The following is a 19,004-nucleotide window of genomic DNA, read 5'->3' on the forward strand; positions in this document are numbered from 1 at the left end:
CGCTGCAGACTCTGTGTGTCATAAGTTCCTTGAGCTGAAAGACTTTAGTGCCTGCAATATTAACTGGCAAGGAGGAGAAACATGAGTAAGACAGAGGAATCACCACCACATAGGGTGTGATGAAGAGGCTCGTCACTCCATCTGAAAAGCTCTCTTTTATTTTTTACCCCGCTGATGGAACAACCACACTGATTTCTGAATTTATTCCTCCACTGAGCGCTGACAGCCCCTCAGATGGAAGCATCAAGGAGTTCCCACAAAGTCTACAAAGGCATTTAACAATACTCGCAGTAACAACCGGATCATCTGGTTCTGTTTACCATCAGGCTGTAAAAAACTAATCTGAAACAAATGCTTGACATTACTAATTGATTTTATTTTCCAACAACTTTATCCCGTCTTTAAGCGTGCACTATATCATTTTGTAGTGATAATATTTTGTTTAAAAAGTTTTATTTGAGGATTTAAAACAAAACAAAACAAAACGCAGCTGACGTCTTCTGCCTCTTACTTTATGGCACACTTCTTTATATGTGATGGAAGTGGGGCATTCTGTAGTTATGGTTCAATCTGGTTTTATGTGTGTTAGAGGAATAAACAGTTACTACACAAGATTCATGACTGTGTAGTAAATTTAACTGATTGAAATTATTTAAAGAAAATCTAAAGAAGAAATACTAAAACCCATTCATGTGATTTAAGTTATTTAAGTAGTCCAGCAACTTTCGGTCTCCGAGTACTCAGTATCATAAAATGCTCCTAGGTTTTGGTTTATACTGCTGTCATGCAGTTTAATTGGGGAAAAGAAGTTAGTTGCAATTTGTACCAGACTGTGTATGCAAGTAGTTTATGTTGCTTTTATTAATAAAGGTCAAATCAATTTAAATTCTCTAAATTTTAAAGGGCTCTAATAATTTCCAGTCTAGCATAACTCTACAACATTGTTTTTTTTTCAATGTTGGAAGAAAATATGAACAATCCAGATGGCACAGTATTTTACTTAACTGAATTTCTCAGTTTTATTTGAAAAAAACCCAAACTGTATTAATACATGTGAATAAAAAGTATCAGCAACAATTTCAAAATCTATCAAATCAGTCTATACTGAACATTATTATTCATCACTAAATAAATAATGTTATTGAATATCGTGCTTTTTTGATCACACAATTTTCTGTTTTTTCTAATGATCTAATCAACTTAAACACAAAAATAATCTGAAACAAAAACACTAACACTATTTCTGCACCATCTGTACAGAGAAGGTTTTCCTGAGCCGATCAAACGTTTAGCAGCGTACCTCAGAGGTTTAACAACTTCATTTGAAATTCTAATGCCCATCAATAGTTTCAGAGGGAAAAATCTGAGAGACAAAAAAGGAGCAATTTAAAGTTTGCAAATCACAGCGTTGTAGCTGTCGCTCACGTCAGAATGCGAGGAGTGAAACTAAAATAGAGAATGCTTTCTTTGTCAGCCAGAATCAAGCTTGTTTTTCACGCTTGGAACTGATTTTGGTTCATGCGACTCCAAATTTAACTGGACGCTTAAGAACAATATTATGCTTAAATTCTAGTCATATTTTTAAAAAAGTATTCTAGTAATATTTAATATTCATAATAGCCAAGCTCCATCATGTCATAAAGAGCACATAGTTGGGTGTTTTCTCAAGAATAAACTTTGAGACTGCAGGGTTATTCGACGTGTCCTAAGTAAAGCAGGAAGCAGAGTAATGGCCCTCACTCAATGAACCAGATTTCTGCTTTGGGAGGCAGACAGTCTTCTTTGCTGTTAAAACGTGGCTTAAAATATTCCTTTGTGAAAGAATTTATAGTTACACCTAGTTTTAGTGACCCTTCCTGTTACAGGTCCCTACACACTTCTTTGCAGCTCTGGTAAACACCTGTAAATAGTCTAAATTAGTCTTTTATTGCTATAGTAAAATATTACACTGCTAAATGTGAGAAAAACTAACCTTTAGGCCGAGTACACTTTTTCAGAGATCAATGAACCAATTGCGTAAAACTGAAGCTTTGCAATTTAAAGTTGATTAAAAGTCCTGAACTTTTTATTACCTGTAACTAGTCCGGCTCCTTCGCTGGGCTGGCAGTTTTGGCGGATCTGAATCGCTGCCAACAAAAAAGTCTGGTTCATCTCCAAGACGTGGAACAAAATGTGCGTCCAGTTTTTGTCTTTTCCTTGCTCTCTTTTTTCCATCCTTTTCACTTTGCCGCTCCATGGAGCTCCGCTCATGTTAACTTAGTCCGTAGAAATGCTCTAGCTAGTTTGCCATCTGTTGTCAAGTGACTGATGATGATGTTGGTGGACGGCTGGTGACAAGCTTTACCCAGAATACACTTGGAGACAATATGGACGATCCACTTGTAATTGTGTGTGTCATAAAGTTAAATGTAAATAAAGCCAGTCATGTAGCACAACATTTTATTCAATATTTTACACTCACTATATCACTAAAATTAGTCGGTCTCATAAAGTTTATAGCAACCAGGACTCAATAATGACTGGGGCAACCTACTATATAATCTACTGGGACACCAGGCTATATAATCCACTCAACAGGACAGGGCCCACTTTCTCTAGCTCTCATCAGACGTGATAAAGATTTGGATTCCTGAAGTCATATTCCATCCGGCCCCCCTCTAGGCCCGGGCCAGGCCCCCTTGAAGCTCCGTCCCTGGACCTGTACCAGGCCAGTCATGCCTCCAATTACCAACATTTGGACTTTTTAAAATCCTATGGGAGCTTTAACTGTGATTTGATTACATACGAGTAACATTCCAACTTGGTCAGGTGTGAAACAATGGATGAGTATGTGAAACTACACCTTATGGCCACTGCTAAGCATGGTAGAGGATCTGTGATGCTGTGGGCTTGTTTCTCTTCCATAGCCCCTAAAACTGCAATAGAGTGAGAGAAAAAAAATGTCAGGATGTTTTAAATAAAAATCTGAGGGAGAGAAAACTGAAAACAAGTCATCACTGAATCTTTTTAAAGGAATTCAGTAGAAAATCAACTTTTCAGATTCTGAGTCAGACTGTGCCATTGTAAAAAAAAAAAAAAACCTTCACCTTTTTACATTCTATATTTTTACCTATGCTTTCTATGAGTGTTGATGGTTCTCTGGAGAAGGTCCTGACTGATTTTAATGGCGTTTCCATATGATGAGTTAAATTTAGCCTCAAAATGTTGCCTTAAGTTCTCTGGCACAATACCTTTGGCCTACATGATACCAGAATAGGAACTTTTTTATCCTGTATTATACATGCGGTGTGCAGAAGTGCCAGTTGTCTGCCTGAGAAAGCTCAGCTGTCACTCGGATCACTATTGGTGCAGAGACAGAGAGCAGGTAGTCGGGACAGATACTCAGGGATTCACATAGCTTTCAGCTGATCCATTAGGACATTCTACAATCCCGACATGGCCCAATGCCAAACATCCGGCTATCACAGAATTCAGACCAGCTTGACGGTTCGCTCACTGCTCCATAATATTTGTTGCACAAAAATGTCTTTTGCGCATAGATTGTTTGCGTGCATAAAAACATGCAATCACGAGGCAGCGTGTGTGAGTGTATGTAAGCAAGAGTGTATGAAAATGTGTAAATGAGATCGCTTGGTACTATCAAAGTGCAGCAGGACTATGACACTGTTATAAATAGAAGGGAGGAAGTAAGGAAGGTTAAATCTCTGACACTAAATGAGTGGAGCGAAGTCATCTGAACTGCTACATGTCCGATTCGACCTACTTCACAGAATGCAATTCTGCTCTGCACTGCAACTATACATTGGCACCGTAAAAGCAAAGCAGTTTTTTTTTTTTAGTTGTATAGTTCTCCCCTCTATTACAGAGGTTTAATTTGAAGTAGCAATCGCTGCCATGTATGGCGTGGAAAGAGCTTATTAACAGTTATGGTTAAATTATCTCTCCATGAGCTGATGAGAAGCCAATCAGTGTTTTTTTTTCTTCCCGCATTAATAGTGCTTTACTAAGCAGTGAAAGTTGTTTCATGTACTGAATCCAGTGCTTTTTTTTCACAGTGCTTCAGTAAAAGCTAAATGTGCAAAAGTTGAACTCTCAAAAATCCCCTTCATGCTTGTGATCCAAACATTGAAACTCTGCGGCGGAGCCGTTCCCAGCTGTCCAAGCACAACCTCGCTGCTCAATCATTCACTGTCTGCACTCTGACCACCGATCAACCTGGCATGACTTTGAACCCTGACTTTCGCCAGCTGCCGGTGGCGCCCATCTTCGAAGAAGGGACACGCGGGACACCGGGACTCATTGCCAATGTGGTACGGTGTCAACTCTGTGCTGGCTTTACAGTTTTTAGCATTCAAAGGGAATCTGCCAGGGCCCCCTCCGTCTTTATTACTAAACAAACAGGACAGGCTAAGGGCTGATCACATCCAGTCATCCAAGATGAAAAGCCCTCCTGGGAAGCAGTCACCATTACGCTGCTTGTTGTCCAGCCGTTTACTGTTTCCATATCAGCTTACAGGTTTGATCTGAGCTATTTTGTTTATTGCCGCCAGCCGCCTGCTTGCTTGAGGACTCAGCTAAAAGTGCAGGGAATAAAGCTGGGTCTTGACTTTCACAGGACCCAGAGATGCTGCTCAAGCACAACAAGGTCACATTAATTGGAGAAGGAAGTGCTGAAGATGTCTTTGGGAAGGCGCGCCGGGGTTTGAGAGTGACAGCAAAGTGAGGCAGATCCTGTTTCTGCTCTGGTCCTCCTGTTCTAATCCAGCCTGGTATGTGTTGAGATCACAGCAGGTCCCTTTCACTGCAGCCATCCGGTGACTCTGAAGTGGGACCCGTTAAGTCTGTGCTTCCTCTGCTGCTGCACTTTCAGAGGAAAGCACCAGAAGGGCAGACTGTGGCAGGGCCACTCAGGGAGCAAAGTTTGATAAAAGAAACTTTAAGTGAAGTGAACCAACAGGAACATTCCCACTGGTCCTTTCAGATGTTGACCCCCAGCAAAAACACGGTGCAGGACAGATGTGTGTTTCCCTTGATGTATTTATGTCAGCCGCTTTCATAAATGCGCTGTGGCACCCAGACATGTTCACACTCATGAAGACGGTCCAGAGCGTACGCCCATAGTGGCACTCGCCACAAGCATATGGACACACACACACACCCACGCACCCCTACACACACAGGGAGAGAGAGAGAGCGAGAGAGAGAGAAAAAGATCGTGCTCCTAGTCAGTAATACCCCATGGATATTATGTCTCTCTCAGTAGACTGGACAGTTGATCACAGGAACTTAAGCACACAGTCACTTTGATGTAAACCAGATAGTGCAGTCCAGTCACCTTGAAAATTGTTTAAATTGTACAAACATAAATATATATATATGTATGTATATATATATATATATATATTATATTAACTAACGATATATATTATATTAACTAACGATTCATTAATTACAGACCCAGCAATTAACTTGAAATTTTTATCAAGACCCATCAAGACCCAACATCTCTCTCTCTCTCTCTAAGTGTATATATATATATACATACAGTACAGACCAAACGTTTGGACACAACTGTGTGTCCAAACTTTTGGTCTGTAGTGTATATATACTGTATATATATATATATATAGAGAGAGAGAGAGAGAGACATGTTGGGTCTTGATGGGTCTTGATAAAAATTTCAAGTTAATTGCTGGGTCTGTAATTAATTAATCGTTTGTTAATATAATTTTAATTGATAACATTTCCAGTTTGCATGTTTACTGCTAGATTGATGAATAAATAGAGATGTAAGATTAACAAAAACACTATTCCTGGGTCGTTTCATCAGGTTGTTGGAAAGTACTATCATACCCATTCAGCTTTTAAGTGTTTCTCCTGATCATTCATGTAACTTCTTTGAAAAAGATTTTCTTAAAAATGTGGATCGTGGTTTGTTGATGCAACATGTTTTGCATTGAGATGGTATTCTTGGCTTGAATAACTTTGATAAAAGCCAACTCCTTTTTTCTGGAGTTCTAGAGTCGACAGTGTAAAACTGCAGGTAAAAAAACGTGAGACAAATGAATGTCTGAGTGTAACAAGGCTTTTACATGGCAAAGGTTAAAAGTTCACATTTTAAGTGGGACCACCTATGTTAAAATGTGTAAACTCCTGGAGCTGACAGGTCGACTTAATCCCCAACAGACTGATGAGAGTTAAACAGTTTCAGGCCTGAGAAAATGTAAATTAAGAACAGGAGTTGAATTTGTATTTTTATATTTAAAACTGTATTTTTATTTAACCTATGTTAAGTTTCGTCACTCTTTGTTCAATCCAAGATGCAGACTGAACAAAAACTCTTAGGTTACTCTTCAAATGAAAACATAGATGGGTCAAATAAACCACGAGCCTTGAACTTTGTCTCACTAATAACAGTTCACAGGTAGCTTATAATAGCTAAGAAAACACATCTGCAAAGAGACAATTAGATAAAAAATCCCAGCTAATCTAATCTATTCATTTGATAACAAAAGTCATAGAAAGTGGACCTAGTGTGATTTACCTCAAAGTTAAACTGATTAGTGAAAGCTACTGCTTCCATGATGCAATGTTGAATATCATCCAAAGTGATGTTGGATCTCACCAGAAATAGCAAATTTGTGATTTCTCTTTCAGATAAACAGAACAAGAAATCAACAGAGGTCAGTTTTACATGGAATAAAGATGGACAGTAGATAAAAAGTAAATAATACCAAATGCGTAGGTGAGGTTTAGCTGGTGATTGTTTTTGATCCAAAGCCAAGTCTCCCCACACAAGGGCGGTGAGTCATGTTGGATTCAAAGAAAATTTAAAGCTCTTCCCACTGCTTGCTTTGAGTTTACCTGATAGCAGGAGGAGCTGCAGACATGTGCTTGAGATAATAGTTCAAAGTTCAGCCATGTCATGCTTGAATGACTGGCCCACGTATTGTCCAACCTTGTACAGGATATAAAGCCAACATTAACAAAAGTCAAGTCAGTGAAACCACCTGAAACTCTAAATTTAAACACGTTTGTGATCAGTTCAGGCTAAAATAATGCTTAATCACCAGCACTTTGATCCAAGATCTGCGTTCTTTGAAGTGTGTGTGGCAACGCGACACTGTTAACTTTATAATGACTCTAAAAAGATAATCTGTTCTCATATCACACATTACAGAGATTAGGAGAACCTTTATCAGTTTAAGGGAGAGTCCGAGAACCTTACAGCTGTCTTTTTGACCTGTGACGGGCAATCTCAGCGCAGGTTAGGATGCTCAGTAGGTTCATGTTACTTACTTTTGGCATGTGCGACACTGCTGACACACAGAAGCAGCTGAAAACACTATGGACAAACCACATGAATGAGTGGGACAGAGACATAGAGCTGCACAGCTAAACAAAGACTTTATGTTGGGTTCAAAATATCTCACTGACCAGATCATTCCCCGTTTTTGTTGGAATCTTATGTATATCTACATGGCAAATAATTTACTAGAAGGTGTGGTAGGCAAAAAGAAAACCAGATGTCATACTATGTATGTTGCTTGTGTTGCTGAATTCTTATTTGCAAGGAGCATGTTCAAAAATAATGTTTGATTGTTTGAATTTCAGAATCGGAATCAGCTTTATTTGCCAAGCCTGCGAACACAAACAAGACATTTGTCTTTGGTTTCACTTTGATCTCATTAAAGATGGTTAAAATGTAAACATGTATTAAAGTAAAAATAAAAACTAAAAAAGTTTTTGTCTGTCTTGTAAATATGTAAATATGAACAGTGGTTTTACAAAAGAGGAAGACAAGGCTGAAATAGTGCGATATAGATGGCATTGATCTGGACGTTTTGTGTGCTCATTAGAGAGACAGCCTGGGAGAAGAAACTGTGTCTGTGGTTTTTGCAATTAACTCTGTAGCACCATCCTGAACACAGAAGTCTTAATAGTTTGTGTCCAGGATGTGTGGGTTCTGTAGAGATTTTAGCTGCTCTGACCCTAGAGTTGTACAAATTCTGGATGGAAGGGAAGGTCACTTCCGACGGTTCGCTCTGCAGACCTAATTGTTTGTTGCAGTCTGGTCCTGTCATGTTTTGGGCAAATACAGGGCAGACTGAATCAAATTGCCACAGGAAGTACAGACTCTGCCAAGAAAAGTTGCTTCCTGGGAACCTAATGTGATCACAGTAGACACAGTGAGGAAATGAATGTGGAGGGTGTTCTTCAGTCATCCACCTTCATTTCCACAGTCTCTAACAGGGTAACCCCTCAGTGTCTGACCGCAGCAGCAGACCAACAGATCCACTTCATCTCTGTATGCAGACTCATTTCTGTCTTTGAGCAGACAAATAACAGCGGTGTTGTCTGCAAAACGTCTGAGGTTTCACAGACGAGTCTGCTGAGCTTTAGTTTGTGTAGGGAGAGAAGTGGAGTGGAGAAAGGACACACCATTGGGAGGGGTGCTTGTACTGATGGTTCATGTGCAGGAGAAGATGCTCCTCAACATCACCTGTTGCTACCGGTCACTGAAGATTTTATCTAAAATTCACAGAGTCAGTTATCCAGCTCCTACTGGCAACCACAGCTGCCAATATTTTACCATAAATTAGAGATGCCCTGCAGAAATTGAACAGACGTATCTGGTTGCTATGAATAATTCCTTTAAATGCAGAGGTAAGAGACCAGGAACTGCAACAGCCAACACAATCCCTCAATACAATATCTGCAGATTTTAAGAAAATTGGATTCACATCACTGGTGTGAATGCTGAACATTCACCAGTGATGTTCAGCATCCTGAACATCACTGGTGAATGAGTTAAGTGGGTCATAATCACTATATCAACATAAACCACTTTGACTTTCTATGCATATCCATGAAATCTATTTCATTAACTTGAATAAAGCTATAATATTGTGGCTAGTTATCAGCAAATGCCTATTTTTTACAAGAGTCAGGTTGTTCCGAGCTTTTTCTTGAAGAAAAAGTGATTGAATGCAAAAAATTGCAGTTAAAGTTCAAGATTGTGACTTTTGTGTGTTAATTTCTCACTGGGCCACAGAGTCAGTAAGTTATTCAGCTCCTACTGACATTTAAGTCACATTCTTTCAGAGTTGTTTTTCCGCTTTGAAAAATACTGTTTTGAAGAGCACAGGGGTGCAAAGGGGCAAAGCTTTGGAAAGAGATAACGATCGCATTTCCAATATGTTTCTCCAGAGAACAGAAGAACTTTGGTACCTGTTGCATGTGCAAGACAGAGAGGTGTCAAAACTGAAACATGACCAGCCCATCTGACAAAGGGGGGAGCCACTGTGAGGGATCGGCTAGAAGAAAGAAAGGCCCGAGTCCCACCACAGCAGATGGGAGCTTTATCGTTATTGCCGCGGGGAGGAAGGGGGCCAAAAGAAGAGACCAGAGACCACAAAAAAGGTTCAAGACATGGCTGGACTGTGACACATGTCCTACAGTGGAGGGGTATTTTGCTCACCTAAGCCTTTGGTGTGTCATCATGTTACCCTGCCCTGTCAGGCGCCTCCACCCTGTCCGCCTGCACCGTATTGTTCTGGACAACAGAATAAAGGAGAAAAGATAATGACAAAAGACAGCCGGCTAGGCAGTGGGAGTGAGACACATTTTAGTCTATTGTTACTCCTGTATTTTTTTTTTAACACTACTAAACTGAGGGATAAATCTGATCAAAGAGTAGTATTTGATTGCTTTGTTGTATTCTCAGTTATGAATTATGGCTGTACTAGGATGACATGTAGGAGTTAAAAAGCTTCTAAAGATGTAGAGGCTTAATAACAGTAACCTCATATGGCAGAGCTCTTGAAAAGACACACCTGAGAATCATTCAGTGAACATCGCAGCTGGGTTATATTTTTATTATCATCTAATGTGCAGACAGTGACAAATTTATTGGCACCCCTGGTAAAAATGAGTAACCCCTCACTGTCTGAATGCATGCATGATTACATAAAAAGTAGAGATTATTAACTGTAATACAACACAAGAGAAACGTCAACATGATAGCAGGTATTTAGTATGGTATTTTGCAAAATTAGGCATAATAGGGCATAACTCATCTCAAGAAGTGCAAAGTTCATCTAGGCTGCTTTCAGAGGTGAAGCAAGCCTTTGCAAGAAGGTTTCCGAGAAATTCAAGATTTAATTTGAGTTGAACTAATGAGTGTGGAAAAAAAGTCCAATTAAAAGAGAAAAATTGTTTTGATCAAAATCATCATTGCCATTTTTATTGCCCCCCCCCCCCCCCACTCCCCCTTGATTTAATGTCTGGAGAATTGATTCTCTGTTGATTATGCCACATGTTTTTAATCATTATCAATGTTCAGCTTTCTGGTAATCCACCAGATTGTTATTATAATGTCTGGTATGTCAGAAAGTTGGCCACGGTTTCTATGGCCATTGGTGGAGAAAAAAATCCATTGCATAACTCATCTGCCACTGCACTTTACACTAGAGATTAGGTGCTAAACTTGTGTTTATTTTGAAAGAAATTCTAAGCATACCTGTTTTTCTGCCTCTGTTAGCTATTTTCAGTTACGGTTATTGTCCTCGCTAATTAAATACATAAAAAATGTAGATTTGTCTTAATTTCTTGTAGGATTACAACTTTTTAAAGATATTCCAACAAATGTATCTACACTGTACATCACCACATGGCTCATTCAAATACCCACAAACTCCTTGAGATTAGTTTTAACCCCAAAACAAACAATAGCTAATTCCAGTTTCAACATGTTCATTTCTCTTTGCACTGATGTAAGGCAAAGCTTTACTGGCACTGTTGAGTTTCCATCTGCAGAATTAAGAACAGATCAAACAGCAGAAGTAAAACATGACGCATTTGATCATACAGGACAGGGGCGCAACTCCATATTTTTGAGGTGGATGCGAACATATCTTCGGCGCCCCCCCATATATCGAATGATGACTGAGGCCTGCTCTTGCTTTGAAATATCAGGTGTGCAGTCCAGTTCCACTGCAAAGTACTTAGAGGACTTGATCTTGGCAGATATTTTACTCAAAACACACTCTGATATTGAATCTAAAAATTCATTCTGAGTGCACCATGTCAGATATCCAGTGGTTTGTTTGGAGGCAGCCTTTCTAAGATGCTCTGCCAGTGTTACATCATATCGTGCTATGAGCTCAAGGATTCCCAGAAAATTTCCATTTTTAGGATTTCCTAACTGAGAATTTTTCCCCCTTAGTGGCAAGTTTCTCTCTGCAAGGAAAAGTATGCAGTCGATAACTCTAGTCAACACACTTCTCCAGTGTGCTTTTTCAGCTGCCATGGTTTTCTGCAGTTCACTATCAATAGTCTTACCTAGGCGTAAGCGAGATGCCATTTCTTTCCACGTCAGATAAGCATTTATGTGAGAACTACTGGTTTCATGGTGCTTCAGTGTTTTTGAAAGACATCGCCAGTTATTATACCCCTCCACAAGGCATGTGTCAAGAACTTTAGCTTCACCAAAAAGCTTACATGCAAAACAATAGACTCTGTTAGTATTTTTAGAATACAGTAACCAATCTCGTTCAACTTTCTCTCCATTAGACAGTAAACGAAAACAGTATGCTTTGGAAAAACACCTCTTATTCTTCTCTGATCTTGGATATGGACCATCAGAAACTTTCTGTGGGCCATTTACAACCATGTACTGCCTAAATGTGTCCCCCATTTTGTGTGGTAAAGGCCATTCAGATGGTTCTTCTGAATAAAGCCTTGTCTCGGCTCTCTCCTCCGCAGCTCTGTGCTTCTCTCTCTCTTCATCATCTAGTCCTCTCTGCTCTTCCTCTCCCTCATCTGCACCTTTCTGTTTCTCATTCTCCTTTCTCGTGGTTGACTCACCATGACTGCCTGCACTAATTTTCCCAAAAAAAGAACACAATCAAAGATGGTCATCAGAAACTCAAACCATCATGGTATATAGGTTTTTGTTGCTTTCCTAATGCCTACCTGATCTCATCACTTGTCTCCTCTATCACTGACCTCATGTCTGTCTCCTTCATCCCTTGTCTGTGGTGTTCTCCACTAAGTCATGTGGTCAAAAAAGCATTATTAGTTGTAAAAATTACAGATCTTACCGTTTTTAAAAATGATGTTTAAAAATTTGTGCTTGAGATGGACTAGTTGCTCCCTCACTTCCACCTGCATTAGACCAACCTGTTGCCTTCCCCTGTCTGTCCTGATTCTTCCTCTTTCATCATCTTCTCTTCTTTCTCTCCACCACCACAGCTGAATGACATAAATTTTGTGTTAAATAGGCTTAAAAAATACAGCAGTCAAACTACAATAGAAATTAAACTTTAATTTAAATCATCTCCTTGTTGGATAACAGTTACTGATTGGACATTACATCTGATCTGACTTATCAGATACATCACAACACCACTGTAGTGGTATTGAATAAGACATTTAAAATCAAGTGTCCCCCTGCCAAAAAGGTTGGTAAAATAGGTCACCAACCTTTTTGAGTTTAAGGGCTTTAGTGACTCTGATGACTAATTTGTCTGATACACACATGAACTTGAACAACTCATCTTTAATTAAAGAATCCATAATACATATGAGTGAAAAAAATGCACCCAGGAGGGCTAAGTGTTGGACCATAGCTGGGCACTGCCGCCACAGCAGCTTTAGCTTTCCTGTGTTAATATTTCCTGAGTTTTATTTCGGTCATTCTTACTTAGTGCGCGGTTATGTGTCTGTGACAGGTTTATGTATCAGATATTCATAGAAATACAAAACAAATCGCGTCCCTTAATGGTTTAATAGGGGAGGCAACTTTTAACAGCAAATATGGGACGATTCCGTATTAGGCTAGCTGCTAGCTTTAGCTAACTTGATTATTTACAACCCTCCTGTCCTGCTAATACACTGACGGTACTTACCTACTATCTTTCAACCACATTGAAAGGCTTTTTTTCATCCCGCCAACATCTTTATCCTTCTCCCTTTTCCTTTTTCTGTTTTGCGCCCCGGACAGCTTTTTTTTCTGCCGCTCCATTTTGTCAAGTGCACTACGAGTGGTAGTCTAAAATTAAAAAAAAAATCAAACAAAAAAACGCGCCTGCGTACTCTTGGGGGCGCGTGCACAGCCACCTGCATGGGAAGGGAGAGCGACAGGAGGGGAGGTGAAGGAGCAGAGGGGCGCCTAATCAGTGCTGTTCCCCTGTTATTGATCATTTCATTCTGTTAATTATAGAAAATGCCAACAAGAAAAAAACATTTTTCGAGACGGGGTTTTGGCGCCCCCTCTAGTGCAGCGCCCCTATGCGTTGCATACCCTGCATACCCACTTTTTGCCCCACTGATACAGGATGCAAAATAAATAAAACTAATCATAAGCATGATGGATGTAATCTTCAAAGTGAGGCATGTGCTTCATCTTTGAGTCTCATGGTGTTTTGACTGAGCTATCTGTGACATAAACAAACTGTGTAATAAACACAGATATTAAACCATGTCTTACAAACACAAAACTCTGGGAGCTCTGAAATGAATAACACAGCCACCAAGACCTCCATGTAAATACAACTGTAACAGACACAACATGTAGATACACACACATACATGCTGTGTTTATATATCTGAGTGTTCTGGGACCTCGAGGTTTTTTACAGGAAGCATGAAGAGAAGAGGTTTATGCAATCCTCCTGGAGGTGCTGCGGGATCAAGAACAGTCTACCTGCAGGTGGTAAAGCTAAGCTTTCAGGGGTGAGAGGTTGCAGACACTGGTGCGGTCACACACGTGTCAGAGCACTGTTTCACTATTTACAGCTGGAGAGGCCCACCTCAGACCACCTACAAGACCTCCTTCACTGCCATGCTGTATACACAGCTCTTTGCCTCAGGATCCACTAGGCGGGAGTGAAAATCCAAAAACAGCCTCTGTTCATCCTGACATCCTCTTGATCGTGTCAAAAGCGTGCTGTGACTGTCACCATGTGTCCGTGGGTGCTCTGAACTCTGATTGTTTATGATGCAGAAAGAATTCAGAAATAGGAGCCAATGGTTGTGGCGCTTCAGAAGCGGAATTGGTCTCTTCGTGTAACTCCAGTGAAACCTGCGGCTGAGCCTTTGGGCTCCTCAGTTTCAGCTGAATGTTGAAAGTTGAGTTCAGTAGGGTGGCTAACATTATTGGCATGCATATCAGCTTCAACCAATAAGATCTACATGCTAAATCTACTAGTCAAATATCTAAAATAGATCTGTATATGCAACACGAGAGCATTACCCCCTCATTGCATTGCTATGAATATCTTTTCATCCTTGATCTGGAAGCGGTGATCATACATGAATATGCTCCTCCAAATCCTGCTACCTCCCAGTCTGCAGAATATACATACTCTGAATTAGCCAGAGGCTGCAGCTGAATGCATGACGGATGACATACAAACTATTGTTATGCCAATAAAATCAAAGGATGGCCAAATTTGGAATTGCTCAGTAAGAGTGCTAGCATTTACTGCATGTATATTGTAAAATCCAAAATATATAACAGAAATAAATTCTTGAATCATATCTTTAATGCTAACATTCATATTAATGTTTTTCTTTATCTTATTCATTTTACTTTTATTTATTTTATTTAGATATTTTTTTATGTTGTAGCTGTAGCAGTAGCATATAACCCTAAAAAACTGGCTGTTTAACATTTTCTTTCTACAATTCATGCCAAGCATTTAAATTTTTGTTGTTTTCCCCATTTATTCATTTGTTTGAAATAATTTACTTTAGTAGTAATTACATTCCAAATTTATCTAATCATCAACATTTTGTGTGCATTTTTAAAAAGCTAAAAAAAAAAGGTAAACTATTTACAATAGGCACCAAAGAACTACACCAGACAAAGAAAACAGAAATAAAATAAAATGTCTCCCTCTGGTGGTTACATGCTAGTAGCAAAGGTAAGCTTGTTTTACCTTACACAAAACAAAATGTAAAGATTTTGTAGAGCTGATCAAGTGCATCCTAGGTCTATGTTTTAGACTTAGATTTCAGTAAATATTTAATATAATGGAGCATAAATGCTACGGTTGATTTTGCTTTCAACAAAAAAGAAAAAAATCAGCCCAATATTGTAAAATGATTATCAATATTTGCTGACATAATGCAAACTCTATTTATTTATTTGAGGCATATTTATATTTTTTTGCACTACATCCTACAAAAATAAGTGTAGAGAAAAAGCTTATAAGACTGCTTGTTCAAGCTGGACTGGTATCAACACAGGATACCCTCCAAACATTTGTAAATTAATATTTTTAAGACAATGTCCTTAACAGTACATCAATCTCCATTCCAGTCAGAGTATAGGTTTAAAGTCAGTCCACTTCTCATTAGTGTAGAACACTATAACCCAATAATTTCTCCGTTTCTTCTGGCTTTTCAGCAGTTTTATCAAGACAAATTGTTTAGCATGAAAGTTAAAGTTTTTCAGCCCCTGAAAATTGGCAATAGCATTTACTGCTTATTTTACTACAGGTTATTTTATTTAAAAAATTTTTTTTACATTTTTTGCATTATTTAATTTTGAATTAATGTTATTTTATGAACATTTTGCTTGGTAACACACTGATGACATAGCAATTTGTATTAATGACCAGATGTAGCATCTGTTACTTGAGCTGCCAGTTTTCTCCTTCCTTATCTCTGAACATCTGTTCAACATTTTTCTCTGACAGCATTTTTCTCATTTTGCTAAGTTTGGTCTGTATTTGTCCCCTTTCTTATCTACACATTGCAGGTTAAATTAAACAACTCTGCCCATAAGTTTTCCAAAATCTGAGTATGACTATGCCCCTGAATGATAGAAGCAGGAGCTATAAATCATGATTATTCCTGTGAAGCTATTTCATGGTCTCTGATAGAGTTCACTGTGTCACTAAGGTTGGTCTATTAATAATCTCCTTTCCCATCTAGTTGCTGTGCTATTAGCTCCGGCTAAATCTGTAGTAATCTATTCAAACAAGTCTGACGAAGCTCTCAGAAATAATGGGTGGTTGATCCACTCTGCCATTAGATAATAATTTTCACCAAACAGTGGCTCCAGATTCAGGGTTGACCTTTAAACCTGGCTTCATCTGCCTCGCTGATGGTGAACTGATGATATATTTAAGGGACACTGAAATTAACATTCTGTGAAAGTAAGTTTTTATTTATGATATTTTTTTTTTCTGTAAATCATTAGAAAGAGGTTAGACATTTTCAGGACACACTAATAGGAAATTCATGGAGGTTTTTACTCATTTATGTCTAAGACAAATTTGGAATAAGATTGATAATTGTTGATTTTTATCTCCACTAGAATATTAAATTTTGAGCTACCTACATATAGTAGGTGCTTGGTAAATTTAGTCTTTTGTTTTTCAGAATAAATTTATAAGGCATAGTTAGAAAAAAAATCAGTTAAATATATTATAAAGGAATTGTTAGGTATATTAATAACTGTACGAATTCCTAATGCCTATTAATGCACTCAAAAGAAAAGATGAATTGATTTTATAAGACCTTGTGCCAATAGATTTGTTTCCCATCTGCAATCAGGGATTGTTAGTAACATAAAGTGCTTCCAAAATGACAATATTTATATTAATTGCTTTTCTGGTAAAACATCACCTAACAAAAAGTGGAAATATACACCAATAGCAGAGACAAACTGAGGCATAAGTGATCTAATCTGAAGGCACCAAATTGTCAAGTGCTTGAATTTTAACACAGTTGCTTTGACAGTGTCAGTGTAGATATATTTACAATTTTAAAACAAATATTTGCAGTTTTATTTTAAGTTTACTTTGTAAAAGTGAGTAATTTTCATGGTTTGATTTTCATGCAAACAAGGTCACAGTCTGATGCTACAAGTTTAAAGTTTTCTTTTGTTTGATCTCACTTTATTCACAAATCTATCTCAACAAATGTTAACTAATTATCAATGACGGTTTTTAAGCTCAGTCAGTTAAACCTGGTGATCTTAACAGGGCCAAATAGCCTTCCAGGGGTGTCGAACTCCAGTCCTCAAGGGCCGGTGTCCTGCAACTTTTAGATGTGCCTCTGCTGCACCACACCTGAATAGAATAATTAGGTCATTAAGGCTCTGGAGAACTGATCTACACAAGGAGGAGGTAATTAAGCAATTTCATTCCAGTGTTTTGTACTTGTGGCACATCTAAAAACTGCAGGACAGCGGCCCTCGAGGACTGGAGTTTGACACCTGTGCCTTAGGCCAAACCAACGCTGAAGCCACTCCTTCCAGACACAAAAGTAATTCTTAAAGGCCACAGGACCTTATAAGTACAACAAATCATCAAAAAAAAAAAAATTTGCTTGAGAGGATAGACATCCTTAGGCCTTCTTTGTCCTGACCTAAATATAAAACAAAAAGTCTTTTAGTCCTTCAGGAAAGCAGCCTTTAGTACGAGTGATGTAGAAACTAAGAGAGTGGAAAAGTCTCACTTCTGACTGATAACGTCTGTATGTGCCACATATCAGCCTGGAAACATTTGCTAGATTGCTGAAGAAAAATTGTTCTCACTTCTAATTTTAGAGCTATATCTTTAGAATACAAAAAAACTATTAAAATAGGGTGATCCAGCTTAACCCTCCTGTTATGTTCCGGGTCAAATTGACCCGTTTTAAAATTTACAAATTAAAAAAAAAAAATAGAAGCATTTTTTTTGCATGAAACGTTTTCTATTTGTCTTAATAGGTGCACTCTAGACATAAGTTGAAAATTTATTCATGTTACACATTTGTACCAAACCCTAGGTCTACTTTTTACATCGATACTGTTCGGGTCAATTTGACCCGGCAGTCAGGTTAAAGTGCAAAAAAAGATTTTAAAATGTCCAATTCTATATGTTTCCTTGCAGTTATGAACCATATTTCACCACACACACACTCACACACCCACACACGCAACCACACACACACAAGCCCACTTTCTCACTATTCTCTTTACTTCACTAGGAAACTGCGAGAAAGCAGGTGTTCACACAACCTTTGACGGGAATCTTTTCTGTTCCTGTGGACAAACTCCACCCACTCTGAGTGACACTCAGCAGAAGTGGATGAAAACATAAATACTCTCTGCATGACTCATTTATCTTGCTTTTAATCAGCGGGTCAATTTGACCCAGAACAGTATGTGTGTCTCAAGTTCAATTATAAAGATCACCCTTTGGTAAAAAAAAAAAAGTATAATATAAAATAATTTACCAAAGGTCAACTTCAAGGAAATTATTGTTTTTTTGTGTCTAGGTTTTTTTCAGTGGACATTAAAAATCTAAATTCCATTTTTTATGTCCAAATGAGTAAATGAGCAGGTTGTCGTCATTGATCCTTAATTTCTGAGAAATAATAAAACATCATTGCACAAATATTGATTGAAATGGTTAGTATTGGAGTTAATAATCAGATACAAAAATGTTTTGGAGGAATTTTTTGGTTTCTGACACTATTGCATGATTAAACACTCCCTGGGTCAAATTGACCCACGAACATAACGAAAACGAACATAACAGGAGGGTTAAAAGAAGTGAAACACCTTTAGACAATTTTAGTGCCTGGTTGTGTTTAAGGAATAATACCTTCACTGGATTGAAGAAAACTGAGCTCTTTCATGTTGTTTGTCACTTAAACCTCATTTTAGAGCAGAAGCTATTTCAAAACCTGTTTCTTGGCAGAAGCATTTGTCCTTCTCAACACTTTAGTGAGAAGTGACAGAGGTGACTGACCACTTACACAGTAATTGGACAGCTGATTGTCGTGGATTGCCCGAGAAAAAATAAACTAACAGGACCTTCCTCCAATCATTTAGTGTAAATAAAAATACTAGAGGACATGAAGAATTTCTCTTTTACTTTATACAAAGGTCGGAAGCTACAAACGACTTAAAGGGACAAAATACATTCATTGTTTTACTCTCATTTAGTGTGAGAAGCTTGAGTACCCTCAGAGAAGTTATATTGATTTTATCTCATGTT

General features: G+C 38.4%; 1 long non-coding RNA gene across 1 annotated transcript; it reads left to right on the forward strand.

Moving 5' to 3' along the window:
• The first annotated feature begins 10,880 nt into the window (after positions 1 to 10,880).
• On the forward strand, positions 10,881 to 11,534 carry LOC116723861 (uncharacterized). Its single transcript, XR_004340058.1, has 2 exons — positions 10,881 to 11,106; positions 11,324 to 11,534. It is a non-coding gene; the product is annotated as an uncharacterized LOC116723861 (long non-coding RNA).
• Positions 11,535 to 19,004: the final 7,470 nt, after the last annotated feature.

The sequence above is a fragment of the Xiphophorus hellerii genome, chromosome 8 (genome assembly GCF_003331165.1).
Source record: "Xiphophorus hellerii strain 12219 chromosome 8, Xiphophorus_hellerii-4.1, whole genome shotgun sequence".
Lineage (NCBI taxonomy): Eukaryota > Metazoa > Chordata > Actinopteri > Cyprinodontiformes > Poeciliidae > Xiphophorus > Xiphophorus hellerii.